The sequence below is a fragment of the Solanum pennellii genome, chromosome 10 (genome assembly GCF_001406875.1).
Source record: "Solanum pennellii chromosome 10, SPENNV200".
NCBI lineage: Eukaryota > Viridiplantae > Streptophyta > Magnoliopsida > Solanales > Solanaceae > Solanum > Solanum pennellii.
This window is the reverse complement of record NC_028646.1, coordinates 10867776-10893528: the sequence shown is the minus strand read 5'-3', so window position 1 is coordinate 10893528 and position 25753 is coordinate 10867776. Positions and strand designations below refer to the sequence as shown.

Here is a 25753-nt window from a genome sequence, read left to right as displayed (position 1 = left end):
TAGAAAAAGGTAAAATCTATTTTGACATGAAATGTATGTCCATATTCCTCCATCTGTGTATTCTCATTCGATTAATCCATTCTTCATCGTACTAACTTCCTACTTGTCAGACAATAGACCAAGGTCTATCAATAAGAAATTTTAACGCATGATGAACAAAGTACACATGAAACTAACAAATGGAGCAATATTACGAGTTATAAAGGAAGGACAAGAATAAATGATAAAGGCCACCTTGAACCAATGAAAAATTCACCAATAATATCGACTTCACGAGCTCTAGCTGGGGTTTCTCATCTCTGTCATAGTTGTCTCTGTAAAACAATAATAACATAAAAGTGAGTTAGCTAGCTTAGTGAATTGATAACGCTTCCCAATAGCTATTCTATAAAGGGGCTAGTTGGGAAACATGCAAGTAGATGGTATTCATAAAACATAGTGGTAATGCTTTATTGCAATAGTGATAAACCATCATACAAACACCGCAACAAATAAATGAACATCATCGCAGACCCATCGTCAAATTCACGAGTACAAACTCTACAAGATGCGGTGTTACAATCTAAACGATTGATTACCTACCATGAGAGAGAACCAATATAAGTTGTATGGACCCCTCTGTGAGAGTTTAATCATGACAGTGATCCCCGCTCGGAGAATATCAATAACGGTGTACTGATTTAAGACTTTCCTCTAACAATGAACATAATTGTAATACAGAGACAAAAGCTAGGTGCACTAGGCAAACGAACTCATCATTAACTACAATATTTGTCAAACTCTGATCTCCAACTGCTTTTCTTTAGATACAAAGTAACCACATATCAAACATTTTCAAAACAATATAGTTTGTTTGAATTCATATCATATCATGCTATACAGTAAACTTCAGCAAAAACACTTCTCATGATAAATACATTTCAAATTACAAATGAATTCATTTCAGTAGCTATAGTTACATCTTTGACTACAGCACCAATGTTGACTTTGCCTAATAGGGAGGGAGGTTGTTATACAATGTATTGTGATGTCTCTCGTATAGGCTTTGGAGGGTTTTGATGCACGGAGGTGGGGTGATTACATAGCCTATAGACAACTTAAGAATCACGAGAAAAAACTACCTATCTTCAAGTAGAAAGATCAGAACTTGAGGTAGGGAAGCTGGCTTGAGTCACCTAAGGATTTTGACATGACTATCTCGTACCATCCAGGGAAAGCAAACGTGGTGGAAGATACCTGAAGTAGGAAGTCCACTAGTAGTTTGGCTTCCCATCAGCTTCTATTCGACCCTTGGCTATTGATTTTTTGCTCTGGACTAACCAAGGAATTAAACTTGATGCTTCACTGTTAGGGGTACGCTTGTGTGCATGATATGAATGGATCAAAGCTTATCTTTTGAGGATCCCCATTTGTTTAAGCTCAAGTAGAAAGTGGACTGGGGAGAGGTTAATAAGGTAATTCTCTAACCTGATGGGTTAATGAGATTTGATGGTAGACTTTGTGTGCCCAATATAGGGATTTGAGATGGACTATTGTGGAAAAAGCTCATAGTTCCCACGAATCAATCTATCTAGGGGTTACAAAGATGTGTCAAGACTTGAAGAGGCATTTCTGGTGAAGAAGGATGAAAACAAGCATATCTGACCATGTAACGCGTTGCTTGATTCGTCAGCAAGTAAAGTATGAAAATCTGAAACCTAGGGGGATAGGTCAGAACCTGGTTAATCCTGAGTGCAAATTGGATAAGATCACTATAAACTTTGTGGTAGGCTTGTGATATGCTTTGAGGAAGCATTAGTCTGTTTGGGTATTTGTAGCCAGTCTCACAAACTCCGAATATTTCTTTTCGATACAGCCTACTCGCACATTGGAGCATTTAACAAGTATCTACATCCATGACATAGTTCAGTTGCATGGAGTACATGTTCACATCATTTGACAGAGGGTCATAGGACAAAGAATCCTACTTGACTAAGGAGTATAATGTAGTGTATATAAATGGAGCATGGTGTATTCATCAGTGTTGTGTGGAAACCACCACCACCTCGGGTTCCCCAACCTCTCATGACTAAAACCCACAAATTCAACTAGCAAAAAACATTCCACACACCCCCACCGCCGTTGGAAGCATATTTCTCCAGCGAGATATACACCATCCACCGAGCGCGTGAGCCTCTTCCTGGTCCTTTTTTTTCTTCGAAAAGTATCATTGTGCATCGTTCCAGCAAAATTAACTGTCATTGTGCAAATTCTGGTGACTACTCATAGCTACCTCTATTTTTGTTCGTGTTGTGAAAAATCCAACACCACCCCAAGGTCCAACAACCTTTGACGACCAAAGTCCAACCAAGTTCATCTATCGCAGATCCCTCACGCATGACTAGATCTAGGGTTGTAACGAACATGTCAGTACCACTTGCTAGTGCTGAGTTTCGACCAATTTTTCAGCGACTTTCTTGTTCAATGTCGACTTATCTCTTGATTCTGTGATGATCCATATATTTAGAGTCCTACGACGACTCTCTTCTCCACTCAACACTCCCCACAACAAGATAAGTTCTCCCACACCATATGTATTTTGTAGTGTTTCTAACACCTGTATATATGAATTTCGTAACACGATTCCACTTTAAGATCATAAGGTCTTTGAATAAACCCTTCTTAAAGGCTCAAATATAGAATTGTTGGACGTTCTTCACCAAGTTTGGAATTTTATCCATGGTTCAGGACATATTAAGAAATGTAAGGTTATCTTCTATGTGCGGAACATAATTGTTCTCCCCACACAATATTCTTCCTTTCTATGAGTTCTCCTTAATGAATGAGTAGGCCAAGTTATGAAAGCTTATTTTCTTGCTCATGTTAACTCATTACGAATTTCATGAACTCATTATGATCATTCTAAATTCTCTTCATGATCGAAACCCATGAGCCCCATGATATTTCTATCAAATTATTACATCGTATAAACCATAATTGTTCATCAAAATATGAACTTTATGATATTATGACATGATTAACATGACTTCGATTTATGGACCAAGATTATGAAACTTGTGAATTTTGCAATATGATGCACAACACATACCATTATTTATGAGCTTTCGAGATAATTATGATTCATGAGTTTTTGAGATAGACTATTTCATTTAATGAACGAGGAGTAGCAGTGTTAATGCAGGAAGGCATGACTTTATATAACAAGTACCCGAAACTACATATGCCAACATAGGTTTTGGAACATTCTATCGCGTCAGGCAAATACATTTGATGCCCTGATGTGGCATTTTTATGGATCCTTGATAGCAAACATGTTATGTATGTATTATACCCCGACAAGGTAATGGAAGTCTTAGCTGATCGGGAAGATATTAAACTCCATGGTTATCCTAGAAAAATCCTATAATGAATTTAATAAGGACGAAAGATGAAAACAATAAGGTCAACTCCATGATTTAAGTCCTTTGATTACACTTCGTCATGTTCTTTGGTTGCCTTTCTATTCTAAGTCCCTATTATGATTCATTCCATGTTATGTTACATACGGGTACTACTTTATATATACTTCACGTGCCTTTTTGTTCAGAACACTACATTTTATTATCATGATCAAGCTATCCTGTATGAATTTTCATCTCTCGACTATTGGTGAGTCCTACATTTCTCTTAGGCCACAAGTATTAATTTCAACTTTCTACTTATGGGCATGTTGGGGACCTGTCCTAGTAAACATTGTTACTCAAATTATATTAGAGACTTCATAGACAGATTAGAGTTAATGCCTAGGTTTATGCTCTGTATTCAGTTTTGACCTTAGCATCATCATACTTTGCAAATCCAACTTCATTAATGGAAATTATTTCTTTTAATGACTAATATGCTTTATGAATGAGAATTTTCTTGAAAGGCTTATTTTATGAATCTGCATACCCATTTTATTCCGCATATGTCTCATTTCATAGTAGTGGTTTCACTCGGACAAGTTAAGGCATCGGTTGTTGGGCTTGCCTTTAAAGACAATTTTCTTAGATAAATTTTAATGATGTATTATTACTTCATATATAAACCAATTAAATTTCTAGCCGTAATGGAACCTGACTATAGCCATGGAAGAAAATAACTAAGTATAAATGTAATAATGTAGATACACATTTTAATAATATATTTCTCACATGGTATCAGAGCAATGGTTAGAAAATTAATTCAGCCGTCACTATGCAATTTTTCGGTAACCTAACTACTGTCTGAGAAGATAAAATTATGTCAGTATTTTTCAAAAACCAAAACAACCACTAGGTTTGAAATCCTCCAATGACCAAACCCCAGTCAGATTCGCCGAAAAATAGTCTCACACGTGCCTTCATGCGCCACTAGAAGTGAACTTTTGGTGAGCGAGTCAGATTTATGCACCAAGCATGCGTCGTCTTCCAACCATTTTTTCAGCTATTTTCTTTTTCCAATGGGGTGGCCTCTTGATTTCGAGGCTGACCATATAATTTTTCCTGATTCCTATCAGTTTTTGGTGATCAGATCCCTTTTTTTAACAATAAAATCTATTTTCAGCAGTTCCATCCATTCTAGCAGTCGAATTCTGGCCCCAAAATTCTTTTCTTATTATTATCATTTTGTGAGAATATTCTTATTTCACAATATGTCGTTCGGGATCACTATTTTTTGGCTCTAAGAATATAGGATGTTCGAGTGCTATGATCAGAACCATTAATGGAAAGCTCAAACTATTTAGCTTGGCTTTTTCGATTCAGCTGTGGTGCAAGGGTCAAGACATCCAAGATCACTTAACCAACAATGCTTGTGTGGTAGATGAAAAGGCAAAGGCTATTGAGGCTAATGATAAAGCCAAAGCACAATAGGAGAAGGTTGATGCTCAATTATGTAGTTCGTATGTCAATCAATCGATTCTAAGTTAATGTCCTTAATCACCCATCACATGCATGTTATTCAGTTTGGGAAAAGGCTCGTGCCAGAAATATTGATGACAGTCACTACGAATGTAAACAAACAACAAGAGCATTGACAAACATTGTTTCTAGTTCTTACGCTTGTTGGACTTCCTCCGACCATGATTCAGTGCATAATCAGATTTTAGCAAGTCCTGCAGTTCTATAATTGATGAATTAATCTCTCGTCTACTTATTCAAGCCGCGCCTGCTAGTAACCAAGTAGTTTCATCATCCATCATTAACTTCTTTATTTTGGCATCTCAAACCATAGAGAAACGAACATATCATCCTATGGAGAATTGATGAGGAATAGGTCATTTCGAAACATCTCGATCCAAGTATAGCTATTGTCATAAGCTTCCTACTGCTACAAAGGAATATAACGAGTCCCTTTAAAATTAAGCAAGCAAGCAAATTTCTCCACAAGTAGCATTTGTTGCTTTGCCTGATCAACCACCCAATAATGCTCATATTGCTCAAGTAGAATATGATGAGTTCCTTCGGTATCGATCAAGTAAGCAAACGTCTCCACAAGTAGCCTCGGTTACTCAGCCTAATGTTCATGTTGTGTTTCACAATCTAGTAGTCTTAGATTATGGCTCATGGACTCGGGCACTTTTGATCATATTTCTGGTAACAAAATCACTTTTTCTGATATTGTTTATTCACAATCTATTTCTACTATTACTCTACTATTACTCTGGCCAATGAGAGCCAAATAAAACCAAAAGGGGTTGGAAAAACCAAACCCTCTCTTCTGTCCCTCTAGACTATGTTCCTTAAGTTCCCGGTTCTCCTTTTAATCTAGCATCTGCTAGTCATTTGACGTATGTCCTACATTGTGTCAGAACTTTTTTTGATGATTTTTTCTCATGTAGGACCACAGTATGGGACAAATGATCGGCACAATACATGAATCACAAGACCAATACTATCTTACCTCTTCAAATTCTTTCACATCATGCTCCGTTACATATACTCTAACCCTAATTCACAAACATTTAGGACATCCAAGTTTTTCCAACCTACAAAAGATGGTGCCTAGTTTGTCTAGTTTATCCATGAGAAAAGACATAAAGTCACCACTGATATTGTCTTGGATTTGCAAAAAGACACCTTAACTTTGCAACTGTCCTATTACCCCACTAAACAATTTTGAACATATGTTATTATACCATTTTTCGATCAGCCCCAAGTTTTAAGAAGCAAGTATATTCACACACCAATCATTATATGACACATGTTAATTTAATTTAAAATATATTTTTTTTATCTTAAGTTTTTCCTTTATCTTTTTTTTAAAACTTTATTTCTCTCTCTCTTACTTTTTGACTTTTTGATTTATCTTAAATGTCACTTCATCTCCCACCTCCCACTTTCAAGTGATTTCATTCCTCCATTATCTTTTTTTTCTTCACCTCCTACACCCCATGTCAAATTGAGCCCTACTCCCATTTTTTTAATCTTCTTTTTCTTCTTCTGGTCAAATTCTTTATAAAATTCATATTATTTTTTTAGACTTTATTGAATTATTGATAGCAAAATTGATTATTTTTCTAAGAAAATTTAGAAGGTATCATAAACTACTCTTTTTCATATAAATTCAAAATTAGAAATGATAATTTTAAAAGAATCAATTAATTCCAAAAAATTGAAAGAACTTAATTAAAATCGGATAAAAAAAAAGTATATGATACTTCCTAATCATCTTGAAATCTAATGGATTTATCAAATTGTTCGAAATTTAAGAAAATATTTAGATAAAAAATTAAAATAAAAGAGAGTAGAATTAATAGTAATAAAAAGGGACGGTGAAGTTGTGGTAAGAATGATGACATTGAAAGTAAAAAGCTTTAATGGATGGTGAAGAAGAAAGAAGAAAGAAGAAAGGGAAAGAAAAAATAAAAAGGAAAAAAAGTTAAATAACAAGAAAAATAAGAAAATATATTTTATAATAAAGTACTTATGAAAAATAAAATTATATTATTTATTATAGGTTTTTCACTCTCTTTGAGAGAGTGCACACCACTCTCTATGTCAGGTGGACGAAAAATGATATAATTATATCTATTCAAAATTGTTTAGTGGGTATTAGAACAATTGCAAAGTTAAGGTGTCTTTTTGAAAATTCGAGACAACTTCAGTGTTGACTTTATGTCTTTTCTCTTTATCCATATTAGATTGTGAGTCATGTCAAGAGAGTTGGTCAGAGTCTATGTTTTCACTAGTTCATTGTGATATTTGGGATCCTAGTAAAGTCAATTCACCCTTAGGTTCTCGTTAGTTTGTTAGTTTCGTTGATGATTATTCGAGATGCAGTTGAGTTTTCTTAATGAAACATCGTTCTGAGTTATTTTCATATCCAAAAGTTTCTTTGTTGAAATAAAAAAAATCTAGTTCATTATGACATTTGGGATCCTAGTAGAGTCAATTCACCCTTAGGTTCTCGTTATTTTGTTAGTTTCATTGAGGATTATTCAAGATGCACTTGAGTTTTCTTAATGAAACATCGTTTTGAGTTATTTTTATATTCACAAGTTTCTCTGTTGAAATACAAAATCACTTTGGTGTTACTATTCATATTTTTCTTAATGATAATGCCTTCGAATACTTATCCTCCCAATTTCAATAATTTATGACTAACCAAGGAATTACTCACCAAACATCTTGTCCGTACATCCCTCAAAGAATGGTGTGACAGAAAGGAAGAATAGGCATCTCACTGAGACAATTCACACTCTCATCATTGAATCCCATGTTTCGCTGCATTTTTGGGGCGATGCAGTTCTTGGCTCCTTTCATTTTGCTATTTGATTAATAGAATCCCTCATCTTCTATTCAGAATCAAGTTCCACATTACATATTGTTTCCTCACTTACATCTATACTCTTCCCTTCTTGTGTATTTGGGAGCACATGTTTTGTTCATAACTTAGCCTCGGGTAAAGATAAATTAGCACCTCATGCTCTCAAATGTGTCTTTCTTGGTTACTCTCGAGTTGAAAAAGGGTATCGTTGCTATTCACCTAATCTTGTCGATACCTTATGTCCGTTGATGTCACATTCTTCGATTCTTTACCTTATTATACATCTTCTAATCATTCTGATGTCTCTGAGCTCGTACCCATACCTTATGTCTTTCATTTACCAATTTTTGAGAAAATTACTTCTACATCTCCCGTGGTAGTGCCACCACTTCTGACTTATCATCGTTGTCCATGCCCAACAGTAGTCCTAGAGGATTCATGTCATACACAAAACCCAGATCCTACTGCAGACTTGCCTCCTTCTAATCAACCGATTGCACTTCAAAAAGGTATACGATCCCCTAGAAATTCTAACCCACATTATACTTTTTTGAGTTGTCATCGTATCTCTTCACCCCATTATGACTTTGTATCATCTTTGTCCTCTATTTCCATTCCTAAGACTACAGGTGAAACACTTTCTCATTCTAGATGGAGGCAGGCTAGAATTAATGAGATGTCTGCTTTACATATGAGTGGTACTTGAGAACTTGTCTCTCTTCCAGTAGGTAAATCTAGTGTTGGTTGTCATTGAGTTTATGCATTCAAAATTGGTCCAGACGGTCAGATTGAGCGGCTTAAGGCTCGCCTTGTTGCCAAAGCGTAAACTCAGATATTTAGACTCGATTATAGTGATACTTTCACAGCCGTAGCTAAAATAGCATATGTACGGCTTTTTCAATCTACGGATGTTGTTCATCATTGGCCTCTTATCTGTTGGACATTAGAAATGATTTTCTACATGGTGATCCTGCGAAAGAAGTTTATATGAAGCAACCACATGATTTTGTTGCTCAAGGGGTGTTTAGTAGCCTTGTATGTCAATTGCATTAATCACTCTATGGTCTGAAAAAGTCTTCTCGGGCCTGGTTTGGAATTTTAGCATAGTAAAAGAGTTTGGCATGACACGTAGTGAAGTTGATCATTTGTATTTTATCAGCATTCTACACCAAATCACAGTATTTATTTGGTTGTTTATGCTGATGATATTGTTATTTCTGGCGATGATCAAGATGATATCAGTAATTTGAAGCAATATCTCTTTAAGCATTTCCAGACTAAAGACTTTGGCAAACTGAAGTATTTTCTAGGTATTGAGGCTGCTCAGTCTAGATCACGTATTGTTATTTCTCAACACAAGTATGTCGTAGACATTCTTGAGGAGACATGAATGATGATATGTAGACTCATTGACACTCTTATGGATCCGAATGTTAAACTTCTTTCAGGGCAAAGGAAACCACTTAATAATCCTGAAAGGTATAGAGGGTTGGTTGGAAACTTGAAGTATTTTACAATGACTAGACCTAACATCTCTTTTCCAGTGAGTGTTGTAAGTCAGTTTATGACTTCCCCATAGTCATTAGGAAGCAGTTGTTTGTATTCTGCAATATATAAAGTCAACTCATGGTAAAGGACTACTCTTCGAGGATTAAGGCGATGAGCATATCACTAGATATATATACGCTGATTGGGAAGGATCAGCCTCTGATAGACGTTCAACATTAGAATATTATGTTCCAGTAAGATGTAATTTGGTGTCATTGAAGAGTAAGAAATTGAGTATGGTCGCTCGATCTAGTGCAAAATCAGAATATCGAGCAATGTCTCATCAACTTGTGAGCTAGTTTGGATCAACAGTTGTTGGGAGAGCTAAAATTTAGAAAAATCGTTCAGATAGAACTTTTGTGTGATAATCAAGCAGCTCTTCATATCACATCAAATTCAGTGTTTCATGAAAGGACTAAACACATTAAAATTGACCGTCACTTTGTCAAAGAAAAGATACTCCTAGGAGATATTGTTACAAAATTTGTGAAGTCAAATGATCAGCTTGCAAATATCTTCACCAAGTCCTTCACCGGGCCTTGTATTAATTACATCGGTAACAAGCTAGGTATGCACCAGCTTGAGGGAGCATGTTAGAATAAGAATACATATATAATCGTATTTAATAGGAATAAGACTAGGAACAGGAATAGGAATCCTAATTGGAATAAGAGTTCAATGTTGTGTCTATATAGAGTTTCAATGTAATAATATAGATACACAATTTCAATAATTATTTATTTCTCCTATATTTCTCACAATAATAAGCAAAACTATACGGATAGTAGAATTTTCTCAACTAGTACAAAGTTCCACTAAGAATGAAATAACATATAGATAAGAAACACAATGGCCACTACATAAAAGACAAGAGACTCACTATAAAAGTTGGATCTCACTCACATACCATGTTGAAACTGCAATTAATACCTACACAAGAGTGCAACAAGTGCAGAATGAATATAAAATTTGACATGTACCTTGTAAATCTCATTGACGGCTCCCAACAAGATAGTGATTAAAGTTACTTTATAAACCAACATTTATCACATGAATTCACTCTTTAACTTAGCTGGCCAACTCTTTTCACAATCAGCTTGCCTATTGCAATTGAGGTTCCAAGCTTGTGACTCATGAAGGACGGCACCATATCACATGAACACATGATTATATTTATGATATTATAGACTAAATAGGCCTCACATGACGCTTTCAAAATTCGGCTAAACAGCCCCACATCTTTGTACTGATTGAACTCAAATTGTCCTCACGATGTCCCAATATTGGACTCACAGTCCAAAATACTTATGTCTTAGCTCCATAGTAATAACACTTCACAAATTAAGATTTCAATAGATTTTGATATAAAACATGCTTTTCTTGAATATAACAAATCTGAATTCATCACAAGGCATGAATATCATGCTCAATGCATCAAAACACAAATATATGATATAAAGCTACACTCTTAACATTCCTCGCTTTGAACTCAAAATTTTATATAAGCTCATCACATGTATACATTGTCCCTCACGTTAAGTCATGTACAACACATACATTGAGAAAGTTCTCTTATTGAGGTTAAATTCTTAACTTAACTCATTCAAAGAGAGCTTTTAACACTTCTTGACTACTTTACCATGTCCTAACGTGTCGAAACAACTCAAATATTTCCTAAAGAATAAGCATTAACATTTACAAAGCTAAAAAAATTGATTCTCCTAATTTAATACATAGTCTAGGTCAAATTTAACTAAAGACTCTCAAAGGTCAAGATCCCAAACTAATTTTAAAATCAAGTTACCCATGTCCTAAGGGTTCCACATGTAATAATATTTTCTCAATCCGACATCAATCGACTCCCAAATCATCAAAATATATGGCAAAAAGTCCCAATTTTACACTTCAAATTCACAGATTAGAACCTTAAATCTCATGTAAAATCATGTAATTTATTCAAATAAAAGTTTAGCAGGCTTACCCTAACACAATTAGTAATTTCTTCTAAAAATTGCACAAAGCCGAGCTCCAAAATCTCTACAATTGTCTCCAACAATACTATAATATGAATGGAAGCATCTTGTTACATAGGTGTAGAGATGAAACCCTCCTAGGCTTGAGCTGGTGTTGGCAATGCCTTTGGAATGATAGGAAGATCAACTAATATAGATCTAGCATGTCATTGAGCACCAATAGGAGGATTGTCTCTTGGCTAAGACACATTGCAAACCTTTGTCTACGTACCTTCTCAACCTACTCTGACATTTGGTAGTAGTAGAAACATCTAGTACTACTACTCGTACTCCTAAAATGAACAATTGTGTTGTCACAATCTGTTACAATATATCATAAAAAGAAAGATCCAATTTCTCTTCTTTTTTAATTACTAGTTTCTGAGCACGTGCTTCGCACGTGTGTTTCATGTGAATTTTTATAGTAACGTTAGAATGACAACAATTTCATGAAAATATATATGTAAATTGTAATGAATAATAAAATGTAACAATTACAAAATAAGAATAAAAGACTTACGGCAATAAAACATTCATAGAAAACTAAATTAAGAAGTCTAATAGAGAGAGAAAAAGACAAAAAGAAACAGATTTAAGAAAAAAGTACAATATAGACATTATTCTTATAAGACTGATGTATATATAGATAAAAAAATAAGTACAAATTACTACATAACTCTCTGAGTTTTTATCGACTCCTTTCATATCCTATCAAAATTCAAGAGTCTTCATCATCTACTTTTATTATAGAATAAAAATAATAGCCTAATAATCTTGGTAGGGGTGTCATGAGATAAAGAAGTTGAATTTATATAAATAGAATAGAAGGAATATCAAGATGATAAATATTAATAAATTAGATATTTAATTAGGAATTAATTAGGAAGTCTAAAAGTCATTAACATTTAATTGAATTTATACAATAAAATATTTAAATATTTTATAACAATTTAATTTATAAAAGGGGTAAAACTGTAATTCAACTTTTAACTTTTTTGTTCATGCTTTTAGTAATATATGATCCTGGTGTGCGGGCTAGATTATTACCTCCTACCTATAATAGGTATCATGTAATTCTATCCACCAGTGCTAGTGTTACAACCCTAAAAAATGAACTAGGGTGACTAGAGCTTCACTTGTGTGTCTTGAGTTAGTAACTTGTTAAAATGATGAGTTTGACTTTCAAAGTCTGTTTACGCTAGAATCTAGATAAAAATGTGTTTTAAGTGACGGGCATGGATGCTTGGGCGTGTGCCAAGCCAAGGAAGGAAGGGCCTTAGCAAACGGCCAAGGCTTCTAACCTTGGCTCAACACTGCCTCAGGATTCCAAGATCCACTTCACGGTTAGTGGTCTTTACCACGTATCGTGAAAGCGGTCGTGAAGTTACCTCGGTGGCATGTAAGGCAAGGCACTTTGGCCAAGCCACTGCCCTAACTTCCACAAGCCACATCACAACCAGTGATCTTGACCACAACCCGTGAACATGGTGGTCGAAATGCCTTATCCATGTGGGGGCTTGGCAAGGACAAGTTGGCTGCTGCCCCAAGGACCACGAGTCGTGAACAAGGCCGTGAAGTCCTTCACGAGCCGTCAAGTTGATCGTGGTCCCTAGACGGGCTGCCCCAATTTGGTGATTCTAAAAAATTTTATTTTAGTTTTTATTAAGTTGGGTTAGTTTTAAAAGGTTTATATCATTAATATATATAATTTTAACTCATTATTTCAAAAACCCCAAATCAAAACCTCAAAAGTTCCCTCTAGTCGAATCCTCCATTTATGAACATTCGAGCTCCAAGGAATAGGACCAAATTCTCCAAGTTTTCAACCCAATTTGGTGGATAGATTCTCAATAAGTGATGGTGAATTCATCCTTGATCTTTTCTCACTCAAGGAGCCAATGTTTAAAGGCTTTTCAAAAGATCTAATAACCCTTAAACCCTATTTCGAAATCTAAGCATGGGTTCTTGTATTAAAAGGTTTTAATGGATGATTTATGGAGTATTCAATGTTATTTGATGGTTTTATGATCAAACTCCATTAACCCATGTATTTCTTTAATTCCTAATTGTGGCTCTAAATGGGTGAATTGATCATACCTTAATTATATTGAATTCATGCGTAGATTGTATTGAGATATTGAATTATGTATTGATTAATATTAGAATTGTTCATAACTTGCCTTATAATGTTGATATCTATATTGAGTATTGATGGATCGTTGATATGGATGAATTGTTCGCCTAGTCTTATGTATATTGTTATTGTAAACATCTATTGTTATGTGATTTTGTTGGAAAGGCTAAGGAATGGTGATTATGGCTATTGGAAGGTGGTGAGTTGACCTAATTCCTTTGTTTAGCATAGAATTGATATTGAATTGTTATTGATTGGTATGGTTCACTTATGGTGGCAGCATTTAATTGTTATAATCATTATGAACTTGGCTTTGTTGACATAATTATGTGAATTATGGTATGATCATGATTTAGTATATCTGAAGGTATAAAGTGAAGGTACTCATGTGATGTCTATATGATCTTGTATGGGTGCTATAACGATATGATTAATATTTTTCTTCTCTAGTTGTTGATATATGATAATGAAAGACTAGGGACACCCTTTATAGAACGATGTTGGATCATGTATTTGGTAGACTAGTTGTCCCTACTTCGTACTTGTATTGTATTGAATAAGTATAAGAATGAAAGTTTGGGATCGATAGACCTATAGTAGGTGCCCTTCCTTGAATAACTAAATAAAGTATTCTAGAGTATGTCTTGAACCGATAAACCTAAGCATGGGGCCCCCTTCTTGATGAGTCTAGAACCCTAAGTGAATGTGGAACCTTGAATAAGAAAAAAAGGTCAAGAATGTAAAACCTTGAATATGAAAAGAAGTTTAAGAATGTGAAACTTGAATATGAAAAGAAGGTTAATAAGAAGCGTTGAAGGGATGGACCTATATGGTGCCTCCTTTTTGAGTGGAATGATGGACTTAGAGATAGGTTGGCTGGAACGGCATGCGACCATCTTTAAGAAAGTCATAAGAGTTATCCTAATAGACCCTTGGTTGGCAGCCCTAGTGGACCCATCGCTGGAAGAAAAAGTATTATGAGTCGGTAGGACTTAGTGATGTTACCTTCTCTAATATACCTAGGGAATGATTTACTTTATGAGAAACAAGGCAGAGCACCGAATGGATATGCTTGTGGTAGTAGCTCTACTTTAGATGAGACTAGAGTACAAAGAAGCCTTTGATATTCCTTAAACATGTGCCAACATGGATGTGTCCTAGTTCTACCCTTGACAAGTAGAACACCTTCCACGATGTGGGGTCTTTATGACACCGGATTCCATACCTAGCTAGTGTGGTCTATGTCGGTTAATATTATTCTCCACATATGGGATGTACATCTAGTCATTGGATAGGTTCTACAACGTGTGGGTAGTGGAATAGGATGCTATCTACACATGGCACGAGTAGGCTTTGAAGATACTAGAGTGAGTTCCCTAGGTCCTCCAAGACCATTATGTGAAGTCTCCTAATTGATCACTTGTATCTTAAATGGTTCTTAGGAATAATGTTCACTTAGTAGAGGAAATTTGAATAGAAAAGTTTTTACCTAGGGTAGCTTTGAGGATCACTTAGGTGTGCTAGAAGAGGGTGTATGGACGGTCTCTTCATGTCTTACTCAAGTGAGTCTTAGAGTAACTCTAGGTGGAGGATCTAAAGTGGGGTTAGTTTTAAAAGGTTTATATCATTAATATATATATATTTTTAAGTCTTAAAACCTCCCTTTAACTCATTATTTCAGAAACCCCAAATCAAAACCTCAAAAGCCTGTAGTCAAATCCTCCATTGATGAACCTTCAAGTTCCAGGACCAAATTCTCCAAGTTTTCGACCTAATTTCGTGGATAGACTCTCAATAAGGTATGGTTATTCATCCTTGATTCTTCTTTCATTCAAGGAGTCAATTTAAAAGGCTTTTCAAAAGATCTCAAAAACCCTTAAACCATATTTCGAAATCTAAGCATGGGTTCTTGCACTAAAAGGTTTTAATGGATGATTTATGAGGTATTCAATCCTAATTGATGGTTTTATGATCAAAATTCCATGAACCCATGTATTTTTTGAATTCCTAATTTTGGCTCTAAAGTGGGTGAATTGATCATGGTTTAATTATATTAAATTCATGTGTAGATTGTATTGGTCTTAAATTATATATTGATCAATGTTAGATTTGTTCATAGCTTGCCTTATAATATTGATATCTATATTGAGTATTGATGGATCATTGATATGGATGAATTGTTCGCCTAGTCTTATGTATATTGTCATTGTAAAGATCTATTGTTATGTGATTTTGTTGGAAAGGCTAAGGAATGGTGATTGTGGCTATTCGAAGGTAGTGAGTTGACCTAATTTCTTTGTTTAGCATAGAATTGATGTTGAATTGTTATTGATTGGTATGGTCCACTTATGGTGGCAGCGTTTAATTGTTATAATAATTATGAACATGGCTTTGTCGACATAATTATGTGAATAATGGTATGATCATGATATAGTATATATGAAGGTATAAAGTGAAGGTACTCATGTGATGTCTATATGATCTTGTATGGGTGCTATAATGATATGATTAAATATTTTTCTTCTCTAGTTGTTGATATATGATGATGAAGGACTAGGGACAGCCTTTATAGAACGATGTTGTATCTTGTATTGGTAGACTAGTTTTCCCTACTTGGTACTTGTATTGTATTGAATAAGTATAAGAATGAAAGTCTAGGATCGATAGACCTAGAGTAGGTGCCCTTCATTGAATGACTAAATGAGGTATTCTAGAGTATGTCTTGAACCGATAGACCTAACCATGGTACCCCTTCTTAATGGTCTAGAACCCTAAGTGAATGTGGAACCTCAAATAAGAAAAAAGGTCAATAATGTAAAACCTTGAATATGAAAAGAAGGTTAAGAATGTAAAACCTTGAATATGAAATAATGTTAATAAGAAGCCTTGAAGTTATGGACCTATATGGTGCCTCCTTCTTGAGTGGAATGATGGACCTGGAGATAGGTTGGAAGGAATGACATGAGACCATCTTCAAGAAAGTCATAAGAGCTATACTAATAGACCTTGGTTGCCAGCCCTAGTGCCCCCATCCTTGGATAAAAAGTATTATGAGTTGGTAGGACTTAGTGATAATACCTTCTCTAATACATCCAGGGAATGATTTACTTTATGAGAAACAAGGAAAAGCACCGAGTGCATATACTTGTGGTAGTAGCTCTACTTTAAATGATACTAGAGTACAAAGAAGCCCTTGATATCCCTTAACCATGCCAACATGGGATGTGTCCTAGTTCTACCCTTGGCAAGTAGAACACCTTCCATGGTGTGGGTCTTTATGACACCGGATTCCAAACCTAGCTATTGTGGTCTATGTCGGTTAATGTCTATTCTCATGGGATGTACACTCTAGTCATTGTATAGGTTCTACAACGTGTGGGCAGTCGAATGGGACGCTAACAACACATGGCACGAGTAGGCTTTGAAGATGTTAGAGTGAGTTCCGTAAGTCCTCCAAGACCATTATGTGAAGTCCCATAATTGATTACTTTTATCTTAAATGGTTCTAAGGAATAATGTTCACTTAGTAGTGGAAAGTTGAATAGAAAGGTTCTTACCTAGTGTAGCTTTGAGGATCACTTAGGTGTGCTTGAAAAGGGTGTATGGACGGTCTTTGCATGTTTTACTCAAGTGAGTCTTAGAGTAACTCTAGGTGGAAAATCTAAAGTGATGGAAAGGTTTACTTGTTGAATATGAATATGTCTTATATGTGATTGTTGACTTGCATTATGTCTATTAATGAAGGTTTCTATCAAAATAACATGAAAGCATATCTTAAAGTAAATGCCTCTTTTTGCATGGTTTTCTTGCATGCTCACTATACTTAGTGCATTCAATGTGCGAATTTCATATGTTTTTCTATGTCTACAAGTGTAGGTGGCAAGTGAGGATTTTCTAAGAAGTTGAAGCTAGGGAAGTATTATTCTCTCAAGATTGGTATGTCCTCATATGTTAGAGGACATGGACGATGTTTAGTTTCCTTTTCTAAAAGATTTTATAATAAGACTATAGTTTCTTTTCAAATAGATATAAGGGTCGTGACCCTATGATATTATATGTGTCTAAGATGACTTACAATGAGACTTAGTTCTTCCTTATATTTTTATAAAAGAGTTTGACTATTGTGATGAAAAGTTTTAATTCTGCACTACTTTTCATATATATGCGATGAAAACTGTCTAAAGGCTTGTATAAGACCTTTGAGGTCGAGTATGCCGCGTCGCGTCTGGGGGTGCTCCTCGGTCGTGACAAACTTGGTATCTGAGCATAAGGTTATGAAGTAATCTTTAGGATTCAAAGTCTCATAAAAGCCACGTCTAGTAGAGTCTCTTTCATCGGTGGTGAGTCACGACATATCTATGAGCGAGAGGCTATAGGACGATAGAAGTCACACTTTCTTCATTACTCTTGTTTCGTGCCATAGAGTTGAGGTTATAAGTGTCTTTTCCTAATCTCTTCTCTTGTGTTTATAGGATATGGATACAAGAAGGACACCCGTATGGAGAGTTGATGAGGAAGTGGTGAATGAGGGAGTTCCTCCCCAAGCTGAACAAGTTCCCTAAGGTTTTCAAGTTGAACAAGTCCCTATAGCTAATCAAGGGAATAAGGTTCTGGTGGTTCCCCCGGACATGACTAATGACGAAGTGAGATGAGCTATTCTTACCCTAGTCCGAGCCATGACGGCTCAAATAAATCGAGATTTAGGGCCTAGCATGAATGCTCTTGAGAGTACCATGACCTCTTGGTTAAGAGACTTTGTGGGGATGAATCCTCCTACATTTCTTGGATCTAGGGTGGGAGATGATCCCCAAGAGTTTCTAGATGGTGTTTATAAGGTTTTGAGTGCTATGAAGGTGGCTTCAAAGGAGAAGATGGAGTTGAATTGAGGGAGGTTGCTCAAGTGTGGTACACACAATGGAAAGATAATAGGCCGGTCGAATCGAGTCCTGTAGAATGGGAAGAGTTTAAGGAAGCCTTCTTAAGAAAGTATTTTCCCCGTGAAAAGAGGGAGGTTAAAGTTGAGGAGTTTATAAACCTTAGGTAAGGTAATATGAGTGTGGAGGATTATTCCTTGAAATTTACCCTATTGTCTAAGTATGCTCCATCTTTGGTGTCTTAACCCTAGGGATGAGATGAGTAGGATTATGATCGGTGTTGCCGACCTTGTGAAAGAAGAGTGTCGACTACCATGCTCCATATTTACATGAATCTATCTAGGCTCATGGTATATGCTCAATCCATTGAGGAGTTTAAACTTGAAAGGAGGGGCAGAGCTTTTAAGAGAAAAAGAATCGATGGGCAAAACCAACCCAGGTTTAAGAAGAGAGCTCCAAATCAAGATATCCCCAATGCTCCTAAGGTTAACCATGAGAGGAGTGGTGATTCTCAAAATGTTAAACCTACTTGCTCTACTTGTGGAAAGAAGCACTTTGGGAAGTGTCTAGCCGATACTAGAAGGTGTTATGGTTGTGGAAAGGATGATCATAAGGTGAGAGATTTGTCCTACCTTGGAGGCTAAGGGAAGAGAGACCAAGAAAGGTCTTAGTAAAGGTACGGTTCCTATTCCTCCAAAATATGGTCGTTTCTATTGCCTCCAAGCTAACAAGGAAGCAAATCCGCATGAAGGTACCGGTAAGTTATAGTTTTCCCTTTTGTTATAGAGTTGATGGATTCTTTCTAAGTGGAGGAGAGTATAGTGAATAGTTGGGTTGATGGATTTTGTCTCTTCTCTTCTATTATATTCAAGCTTGAGAGATTGAACTTTCTAGTAGCATGTGCATGAATTGGGATTCTTTTGTGAAAAAAATGAGTTTCATGTTTCCTTACTATATTGGAATGTTTCCATGAGTTTATGTTTGTATAGTAAACGAGCTTACATGATGTTGTCTCTCATGTTGATATGCATTTATAATGAATTGCCTAAATGTTTGCATGAGTGGCTTACAAGCATGCTTAACAGTGAAGTTCTTGAAAATGTTGCATAAATGTGTTTCATGAGAAATAGGCATAACATGCTTAGAAATAATGTGATGAGAATGAAAACAGGTGGAGAAGGAAGTTCCTCCTATGTGAAATAAGAAATGTAGAGTCTTAATGCACAATAAGTTGTATGTGTCGCTCCTACCTTCTTGTTGCGATTTGAGTCTCTTGTTAAGTGGAGTTGATGTTCCTTCTAGCTAATTGTCTTGTTGTATTGATGTGGTATGGTTGTGAGCTACTAGTCTTGAGTCCGTACCTCTTGGAAGTGTTTTAAGTTTCATTCGAGGACGAATGTTTCCAAGTGGGGGAGATTGTTCCAACCCTCAAATATGAACTAGAGTGATCTAGAGCTTCACTTGTGTGTCTTGAGTTAGTAACTTGTTTAAATGATGAGTTTTGACTTTCAATGTCTGATTTGAAGAGTTTAGAGGTTGAACGTCAAGGGACGACCATGACGTTCGTAACCTAGTCTAGTGTGCTTATGTGTTTATGGTGTGTGATGGTTGAGAGTCTTGTTAAATGAGATTAAGCGAGTCAACGTCAAGACACGTGATAAACTCTAGGTAAAAATGTGTATTAGTGATGGGTATGGATGCTTGGGCTTGTGCCAAGCCAAGTAAGGAAGGGCCTTAGCAAAAGGCCAAGGCTTCCAACCTTCGCTCAACACTGCTTCAGGGCTCCACGAGCCACTTCACGGTCAGTGGTCTTGACCACGGATCGTGAAGGTGGTCGTGAAGTTGCCTTGGTAGCATGTGAGGCAAGGCACTTAGGCCAAGCCACTACCCCAACTTCCACGAGACACTTCATGGCCCGTGTACATGGTCGTGGAAATGCCTTAGCCATGTGGGGGCTTGGCAAGGCCAAGTTGTCTATTGCCCCAAAGACCAATAGCCATCAACTTGGCCGTGAAGTCCTTCTCGAGCCGTCAAGTTGGGCATGGTCCCTGGACGGGTTGCCTTAATTTGGTAATTCAAAATAATTTCTATTTTAGTTTTTATTAAGTGGGGTTAGTTTTAAAAGGTTTATATCATTAATATATATATTTTTAAGTCTTAAAACCTCCCTTTAACTCATTATTTCAAAAACCCCAAATCAAAACCTCAAAAGTTTCCTGTAGTCAAATCCTCCATTGATGAACCTTCAAGTTCCAGGACCAAATTCTCCAAGTTTTCAACCTAATTTCGTGGATAGACTCTCAATAAGGTATGGTTATTCATCCTTGATTCTTCTCTCATTCAAGGAGTCAATTTCAAAAACTTTTCAAAAGATCTCAAAAACCCTTAAACCATATTTCGAAATCTAAGCATGAGTTCTTGCATTAAAAGGTTTTAATGGATGATTTATGAAGTATTCAATGCTAATTGATGGTTTTATGATCAAAACTCCATGAACCCATGTATTTTTTGAATTCCTGATTTTGGCTCTAAAGTGGGTGAATTGATCATGGTTTAATTATTTTAAATTCATGTGTAGATTGTATTGGTCTTGAATTATGTATTGATCAATGTTAGATTTGTTCAAAGCTTGCCTTATAATGTTGATATCTATATTGAGTATTGATGGATCATTGATATGGATGAATTGTTCGCCTAGTCTTATGTATATTGTTATTGTAAACATCTATTGTTATGTGATTTTGTTGGAAAGGCTAAGGAATGGTGATTGTGGCTATTGGAAGGTGGTGAGTTGACCTAATTTCTTTGTTTAGCATAGAATTGATATTGAATTGTTATTGATTAGTATGGTCCACTTATGGTGGCAGCGTTTAATTGTTATAATCATTATGAACATGGCTTTGTCGACATAATTATGTGAATTATGGTATGATCATGATATAGTATATCTGAAGGTATAAAGTGAAGGTACTCATGTGATGTCTATATGATCTTGTATGGGTGCTATAACGATATGATTAATATTTTTCTTCTCTAGTTGTTGATATATGATGATGAAGGACTAGGGACAACCTTTATAGAACGATGTTGGATCTTGTATTGGTAGACTAGTTGTCCCTACTTGGTACTTGTATTGTATTGAATAAGTGTAAGAATGAAAGTTTGGGATCGATAGACCTAGAGTAGGTGCCCTTCCTTGAATAACTAAATAAAGTATTCTAGAGTATGTCTTGAACCGGTAAACCTAAGCATGGGGCCCCCTTCTTGATGAGTCTAGAACCCTAAGTGAATATGGAACCTTGAATAAGAAAAAAAGGTCAAGAATGTAAAACCTTGAATGTGAAAAGAAGTTTAAGAATGTGAAACTTGAATATGAAAAGAAGGTTAATAAGAAGCGTTGAAGAAATGGACCTATATGGTGCCTCCTTTTTGAGTGGAATGATGGACTTAGAGATAGGTTGGCAGGAACAGCATGAAAGTCGTAAGAGTTATCCTAATAGACCCTTGGTTGGCAGCCCTAGTGGACCCATCGCTGGCAGAAAAAATATTATGAGTCGGTAGGACTTAATGATATTACCTTCTTTAATACACCTAGGGAATGATTTACTTTATGAGAAACAAGGCAGAGCACTGAATGGATATGCTTGTGGTAGTAGCTATACTTTAGATGAGACAGAGTACAAAGAAGCCCTTGATATTCCTTAAACATGTGCCAACATGGGATGTGTCCTAGTTCTACCCTTGGCAAGTAGAACACCTTCCACGATGTGGGGTCTTTATGACACCGAATTCCATACCTAGCTAGTGTGGTCTATGTCGGTTAATATTATTCTCAACATATGGTATGTACACTCTAGTCATTGGATAGGTTCTACAACGTGTGGGTAGTGAAATAAGACGCTATATACACATGGCACGAGTAGGCTTTAAAGATACTAGAGTGAGTTCCCTAGGTCCTCCAAGACCATTATGTGAAGTCTCCTAATTGATTACTTGTATCTTAAATGGTTCTAAGGAATAATCTTCACTTAGTAGAGGAAATTTGAATAGAAAAGTTTTTACCTAGGGTAGCTTTGAGGATCACTTAGGTGTGCTTGAAGACGGTGTATGGATGGTCTCTGCATGTCTTACTCAAGTGAGTCTTAGAGTAACTCTAGGTGGAGGATCTAAAGTGATTGAAAGGTTTACTTGTTGAATATGAATATTTCTTGTTTGTGATTGTTGACTTGCATTATGTCTATTAATGAAGGTTTCTATCAAAATAGCATGAAAGCATATCTTAAAGTAAATGCCCCTTTTTGCATGGTTTTCTTGCATGCTAACTATACTTAGTGCATTCAATGTGCGAATTTCATATATGTCCAAGTGTAGGTGGCAAGTGATAGTCTCTTAAAAGTTGAAGCTTGGAAAGTAGCATTATCTCAAGATTGGTATGTCCTAATATGTTCGAGGACATGGACTATGTTTAGTTTCTTTTTCTAAAAGACTTTTTAATAGACTATAGTTTCTTTTCAAATAGATATATGTCCAAGTGTAGGTGGCAAGTGAGATTCTCTTAAAAGTCGAAGCTTGGAAAGTAGCATTCTCTCAAGATTGGTATGTCCTAATGTGTTCGAGGACATGGACTATGTTTAGTTTCTTTTTCTAAAAGACTTTTTAATAGACTATAGTTTCTTTTCAAATAGATGTAAGAGTTGTGACCTTATGATATTTTATGTGTCTAAGATGGCTTACGATGAGACTTAGTTATTTCTTATATTTCTATAAAAGAGTTTGACTATTGTGATGAAAAGTTTTAATTCCGCACTACTTTTCATGTATATGTGATGAAAGATGTCTAAGGGCTTGTATAAGACCTCTGAAAGGTCGAGTATTCCGCGTCGCGTCCGAGTATACGTACAGTTGCCTCAGTCTCTCACAACTAGGAACATTCATTCGTTATAGGAACCCTAGCCTTAGTCTCTCACAACTAGGAAACAATATGATGGAACCCTGTATTTATTTTTCATCACTTGGGTGAATGTAATGTGTGCCTTGGTGAGCACGTCCTAACGATATCTTTGATATGAAAACTTCGCATCAAAATTGGTTAGTTTTATGGCGGAGGCTACACTACTAGTAATTCTCCTCCTTTAACCAGGTTTGCAACCTACAATGACCGTAAGCTGATAAAATATGAAGGGCAGAGGGGAGGGAGGATATTTCACAAAACATTTCCCCACAACCCCCTGAAGTTCAAGTGTACAAAAACAGTAATAATATACCCAATGTAATTCCATAAGTAAAGTCCCAATATTTAAGTAGAGAAGGGCAGAGGGACTGACCCATTATCCACCAAGTTTAGAAGGTTGTGCTTAGTCCAAAGGGCGGGTCACGTGCAGATTTCTCGATAATAAAAAAATGTAAGGTCTAGGGAGAGTAGTGTACGCAACCTTACCCTACCTTGTAAAGGTAGAAAGTTGTTTTCGATAAACCCTCGACTAAAGTAAGTCATATCAAAAGAGGCATGAAAAGGCAATACAATAGTAAAGAAGTCCTGCTAAAATTAATGAAAAAGGAAATAATAGCAACAATAAATAAAACGATAACCTGAAAAAATAACAAGTAATAATAATTATACTGATAATGTAAACTAGAAAAGCTCGAGTCCCTAATATTCTTCTATCCTAATCTCTGACTTATATATCCTCCTATCTAGGCTCATATCTTTGTTAATATACAGGTGTGTCATGTCTTGTCTAATTATCTCTTTGTAATACTTCTTCAGCCTACCTCTACCTCTCCTCAAATCAACTAGAGTCAACCTCTCACACCTTCTCATTTGAACATTATGCAACTCTTCTCACATGTCTGAACCATCTCAACATTGTTTCCCTCATTTTGTCAATTATGGAGACCACAACCACTGTCACCAAATCACGAATATATTCAATCCTAATCAATTTTTTTTATAACAAGGGAAACCCGTAGCTGCTACCCTTTGGGTAGGCACAGGGTAAAACCCCCGCTCCTATGCAGTAGCTCGTAAACCACATAGGAGAAGTAGCTCGCACTAGGCTTCGAGCACTTTCCAAAAGGCAAACCCATTGCTTTCTCTGGCGGATTTTGAACTTGAGACCTCTAACATAAAAAGTCCCTAGCTCAAACCACTGGGTCACCCCGAAGGGTAATCATATTTCTCCAAATATTATCTCACTATCCTCATTTTCACTGCTTTTATCTTCTAACCATGCAAGTTCTTGATTGACCCACACTTAATCCGATACAAGAGAGTTGGTTTAACAACCACTCTATAAAATATACCATTAATTCTTTGTGGTACATTGTTATTACACAAAACATCGGATCCGAGTTTTCTTTTTATCCACCCATTTAAATATGATACGTAACATCATCGTCGATCTCCCCATTTTCTTGGATTATTGACCCAATTAAAAGGAAACTTCCTCTCTTGGGATGAATTTTGTATCAATCTACACTTCGACATCTCCCTCGTGAGTTATGTCATTGAATTTGCACTCTAAGTACTTTGTCTTAACCTTTCTCAACAAGAATCCTTTAGACTCAAGGGTACATCTCCAAACCTCCAATTTATCGTTAACTTTGTCGCATGTCTCATCAATCAATATGACGTCATTCACAATATGTTGTGTTAATTTATTAATCACCAAGACAAATTAAAAGGGCATAAAAGTCTATCTATGGTGCAACCCCATCACGATAGTGTTTTCGATCTCCTCCCATTATCCTTGCTCAAATCTTGATTCCATCTATTCGTCCTAATGTATGCTAAGGGTACACTTGATATGTCATGTTAGTAATAGCCATTTCATTTTGTATATAGCAAAGGTTTTATTTATAACTTTCTAATTTAACCTTCAATTTAAAATAACAAGTTCACCAAATTTCTTAAAATTTGTGCCCTATTAAATTAAAATGTTATGAATAAAAGAGAGATAAGAATCCATCTGACTATGAGAAAGCAATCTAACACGTACTCCACCACATGTAAAAACACTAAAGATTCATAAATTAGGCAAGGAAAGAAAACAAATGAAATCAACCCAGCACATATGTTAGAAATTAGCCAAAAAAATAAAATTGCGTACCTATTAAGTCTCGATGAGCAACACGATTCCGGCAACTTCTTTATCGCCGTACTTCTCTCCTGTGGCTATGGCTGATTTGAGAATCAATTTTGTCAGCTTACTCATCAAACCCCCTATTTTAATTTTGTTTTGGGGGAAAAAAGAATAAGGTTTTGGAGCTGACGATAACTCCATTGTCGCCGTATTCTCTCCATTTCTCTATCTCTTAACACATGTCTCGCCGCCATTCTTATTACCCATTTCAATTCGCCACCTCTTCTATCACTTATAATATAATATAAATATAATAATCAATAGTAAAATTATGTA

The 25753-nt window shown here is 35.9% G+C and overlaps 1 long non-coding RNA gene across 1 annotated transcript; it reads right to left on the bottom strand.

The window, feature by feature from the left end:
- Window positions 1–25689, bottom strand: LOC114074185. Its single transcript, XR_003574632.1, has 2 exons — window positions 25445–25689; window positions 1–314 (listed from the first exon to the last, which is right to left on the bottom strand). It is a non-coding gene; the product is annotated as an uncharacterized LOC114074185 (long non-coding RNA).
- Window positions 25690–25753: the final 64 nt, after the last annotated feature.